The sequence below is a fragment of the Malurus melanocephalus genome, unplaced genomic scaffold, assembly GCF_030028575.1.
Source record: "Malurus melanocephalus ecotype Western Australia unplaced genomic scaffold, MMel_1.1 scaffold_168, whole genome shotgun sequence".
In the NCBI taxonomy this organism is placed as follows: Eukaryota; Metazoa; Chordata; class Aves; order Passeriformes; family Maluridae; genus Malurus; species Malurus melanocephalus.
In genome coordinates, this window is record NW_026623400.1 from 119,781 (window position 1) to 124,735 (window position 4,955).

General features: G+C 40.1%; 1 protein-coding gene across 1 annotated transcript in view; it reads left to right on the top strand.

Moving 5' to 3' along the window:
- Positions 1-1,652: 1,652 nt before the first annotated feature.
- The window catches only part of IDS (iduronate 2-sulfatase), a 13,388-nt gene continuing 10,085 nt past the window's right edge, over positions 1,653-4,955 (top strand). Inside the window, exon 1 of the mRNA XM_057372251.1 lies at positions 1,653-1,748. The gene's annotated coding sequence lies outside the window, so the exon portion shown is untranslated. The remainder of the gene's footprint in view (positions 1,749-4,955) is intronic.

Consider the following 4,955-nt stretch of genomic DNA (forward strand, 5'->3'; position numbering starts at 1 on the left):
ATGATCCCATGCTGTTTTTCCCCACATATTGCTGCAGCAAGTTGGGTTGTCTAGTAAAACATCATCTTGGGTATGGTTTTGTTGCTGAAGGTGAAACGTGCCCAGGAGTGTGGAGGAGTCAAGGAATTTCAGGAAGAGAAAGGCAATTGAATCTTACCCTGTCTCTATGTGAGCAAAAGCCAGCCTTCACTGGTCCTTTATTCCCCTTTGGTCCCCTTTGTATGGTCTCACAAACCAGAGTTTGGAACCTGCTGACAYAGTAACAGAACCAGTGTCCTACTGTGTACACAGTAAACTCAGAGCAGTACAGGAAATGTCTACAGTGGTTGTGGGAATTTTTTTTTTTTGGTTCCGAATCTTTTGCCTCTCAGTTCTGCTCCCTAAGGTGAACTGTGAAGAAAGAAGATAGCAGAGAAAGGAAGAATTTGATCTTATCAAAAAGACACTGTTACACACTATTACAATTGYTAGTTCTATGTCTCTTCGTCTTTCTACTCTTTTTTTAGTCAAGCATGATACAATGTGCCTTTAAAAGAATCCTCATTAGCAAGTCTTTCCTAATTTCTAAAAGGCTTTATCCTAACCCTGAGCAATTTTTATTTCCACCTTGCTCTGCCTGATTAGTGATCCCTGTTTATCCTCCCCTGTGCTTCCACCTTCCTGACACTTGCTTTGCATCTCACYGTTTGCACACACGAGAGGTAAAATTTACCCCTTCGCAGGGATCACTCCTCTCATGCTTTGTAAGTAGAATTACACTCAGAAAACATCACCTTAGTCAGAGCAAAGCAGTCATGTACTTTGGTGTCCTTGTCAAATCACTAATTGCAAGGTTTTAATGTTTGAAATGGAGAGTTGCTTAACAGAAGAAGGTGACCTCCCTGTTAGCAATACCTGAATACTGATGAGCTTATTCACTTCCCCTCTAAGGCAGCTGTAAAAGGTGAAGAGAGGGTATAAAGGAAAAAGAGGGAATAGATTTCACTGTTAAAAATAAATGGGGGTTGTGTTATTTTAGRGGTTTTAGCAACTGCATGTTGTTACTGTGCTGAGGATGCCATTCAAAATATCCTCTAAAATCTGCAGCAACTATTAATCTGGAATAAAAACAAAAGAGAATTTGTAGATGTTTAAATAATAGACCAACCCTTGCCAGCTATCCACATTAAAGAGTTCAGTAGCCTTACATGACATCTTGTTTACACACAAAACTTTGTGTGTAAAAGTCTTTCCTGTTTGGGGGCCTTATCTCTTTATTGCACTCACTGTGTAAATTGAGGAATTCCCAGTGTCAATGCTTATGTGCATGAAAGATTTTTCTGCACTATGCTGGCCTGCCCTCACTAAGCACATGGGACAGTGTGATTTCTTAGAGCAGTACCTCAGGGGTAGGCACATTTCCTGAAATGGGTGTAGGGAGGGTCAGGAAGAACTCCAGTTCCTCAATCCACCCAACTCTTCCCTGGCCAGCACATCAGAGCCAAAGCTGCCAGTGTCTAATTTGCCACGTTTATAGGCCCAAACAGGAAATGTGAGAATCCAGGACTGAGGTGTGCCTTTAATTCATTGCTTCTGGTGGTGATAACAGCACCTGCCTTACCAGAAGTCGAAATAGTTTGTTAGAAACAGCTCTGATGTCCTTGGGAATACTCATGGTGTGAGATCACTGAGCTGGGCCTTGGGGAGAGGGGGAGCATGCTGCAGGTGAACAGATCTGCATGACTCATTTCAGCCAGAGAAATGACTGGGTATGAAATGATTATAATGRGTATTTTAAACTTGGGAATGTTACTGTGGTTTTCAGTGTATTTTCTACTGCATAGCTCAGCAATTCAGGCTGCAAGGATGGACTACAATGATACTACCTTATCCTAAGAATTTATCAAACTGAAAGTCTATGCAGATGCCTCTGATAAAATATTTTCAGCTTACCCTTGAGTGCTAATGTTCACAGATGACTTAAAAAGTATGATTGATCGATTGATTTGATTTTGAAAGTACAGCTGTGGAATTCTTCAAAAATAAAAATGCTGTTTAGAGATGTATCAACATTATGTGTCAGAGGTTCATGTTTGCTCTAAGTATTTCACTTCCTCACCATRTGTGCCAGAGGAGGATACAGATTAATGCAGGTGTTAATATTTTTAACAGGCCTCTTTCTCATTTTCTTCATAGCAGCTTGCACAGAAATTAATTTTGTTAGTCCATAAAATGAAAAGAGTGATTTTTTGATAATAATTAGTTTAGGGATAAATAAATTTGCCAATCAGAAGCTTCCTGTAGTGATTACTCACTTCCTATAAYGCATGAGAATTAAATTATAATAAATTTGTAATTATGTACATTGATTCATTGAAAACTGCTTTGCTCRTTTTAAGTTTGAGTAAACTGATCACAGTGCCCAACCATTTGGGAAAACCTGGTTTATTAGAATCACTGAATGATGCAGAAAAATTCCTTAGACTTGCTTTTATGCCAAATGCCACTTGTGGTKAAATCATTGGGGAACATGTGCAAGGGCAGGTTTCACATGTGAAGAGTCAAGACATCCTTCCCAGCCAGAGCTTAACACCTGGGATATTTTATATTGCGTKGCCATATTCACATAGTCTTAAACACACACTTTATCCTCCTTGTAAGAGGAAACTTTCTTGGAGAGCATATCCAGGCATGGAAATGATACTTTATAAGATCTACTGTGGGTTTGATAGTACAGCCATATCTTACAGACTCCTATGAATAGAACTTTTTCTACTAAGAATATTACTGTGCTGATTTTTTACCATGTCTTAATGTAAGTCTTTTATAGAAGAGACTAGATTTTAAGATACTTAGCTGTTACATTGGTGGCCTTGCCTACATTACTAACACTTGAGAAAGCACTGCTGCAGACCCCCAAACTTTTGATATATGCCTTGGCATATTGCTAAGCTTGAAATGGAGACATTTGGCACTCAGTGGTGGTGGTAGGTGGGGAAGGCTGTCATTCACTCTGGGACTTCCAGCAGGATGACTAAGAAGGAGAGTTGTACAAGGTATGGCGACTTCAGCCAAGGTTTAGGTTTAACCTTTCCTGTGACACTCCCCATTCATCACTCCGAATCCAGCAGTGGTTTAGTTCAGGAGCTGAACAACAGGCTGTTCAAAGGCCCAGACATCCGGGGTGGAGTGGGCAWCTGAGCTGTGAGACCAGTTTGTCCAAGGTCTGTGATTTCAGTGTCTGCAATCATTCACTGGCATTATCCCAACTTGCTTTTTAGCATCAGAACTTGCGTGCTGTTTGAAAAAGATTTTTTTCCTCTGTAATTTGTTCTTCTAGTGGACTGAACTTAAGATTGCTATATACTCATGTTAGGCAAACCAGGAAATTCATATCAAGTACCATTTAGGGTATTTGCATTTGAAAGAGGAAAGCATTATGGTAATTAAATGCATGTGCAATAGTGAAATAATTCCTTGGCTTTTTGCATAAAAAGTCTCCAAATGAAGAGAAGTGTCAGTTGGGGATGCACTGTTCAATGCATTTCCAGCAGCTGATCCATGCCAGAAGAGTTGCTGATACCTGTGAGATATACTGCTTATATACAACATTAATTCCAAAATATGCAAACATCAAATACTCTGTATAATATGCATGAATTGATTGCATGTTGTGTGCTCAGTAGTAGCTGAACTTGTAGTAAGARTGTTCTTCATTTGATTCAAGCTTTTCCACCGTGTGCAGGAAGGAAGCGCAAGATCCACATAAAAATAAACTCCACTGTAATAGTTTAGAGGAAGTACACGTGCTTGAATAGATGCATGCACAACTGTGTAATACACAATGTACTGCACTTTTGAGTCACACATCCCACTGAACAATAACATTGTGACAGACCATTGTAGCCAGCATTCCTGGTAATCTTATGGTGAGTGCATACACAGCACATGAATCTGAATCTGAAGGTATGAATCTTCATAGAGCAGAAAAGCAGGTTTTTTTAGCCCATTCTCTGTGATGAAAAGGTGATATCTCAGAACTTTAAATTTTGATAAGAAAGAGCAACCAATACAATCCTGAAGCACAGAAAGACTAAAATTATAGGTTCTCATTAGAGATCCATCAGCTTTCTSTAAATGGGGATTTTTCTCAAATTGCTTTTGGGCTTTTTTTAAGTCTGATCCCAAAGACAATACTTACCAGTACATTTCACTGTTAAACTTCCATTTGTAGTGAAAGGTGGACTTATCACTTTCTAAAAAAGCAAAATGCATATACCATCACATGTATCAATGTCATAGTGGTTCTCACATCCAATATTTTCAATATTGGCATACTYGTCATCAGTTAAATGGGCAAGACTACACAGTTACAATATTTCAATTATTTTACATGATCTTGTGGGCAGCTTTATTACACCTTCTTGGTCTTTGATAATCTTACAGTTGCAGATTGGGAAGCATCTGCATAGCTAACAGGGAGTTTATTCTGTACAGGAATACCGGCAATAAATCCATTCTCTCTTCTGCGATTAAAGATAGAAACCTTGAAAAATCGCAGCGCTTTTATTAAAACTGGTTCTTGATGAAACTTTAGGTGTAATAGGGAGGTTTTTAGTTTAAGTAACTTTTCAGACACTGGTGACTCGCTCGCTCGGCAGAGAGCGCACCCCGTTGCCGACCTGTGGAAGATCGGAGTGACGGGAAACTCCGAAGGCTTGCTTAAAGACCAGTGTGTTAACTGATTAACAAATASGATTGAAGTACTCAGCTTCTCTCGATACTAAACCTTGATTCCCTCATTCCCCAATGTTATTCCCACGAGAAAGAAATAACTTTGAGAATGCCACTGGCATTCCCAGGGAGCTGTGGCGGGTGCTGAGACTCGTGCAGGAACAAACGCGGGCAGGAACCGCAGGAGCAGCGCTGCAGCCCCAACAGCCCGAGGGTGCGCTGGATCCTGCTCCAGGCTGGGC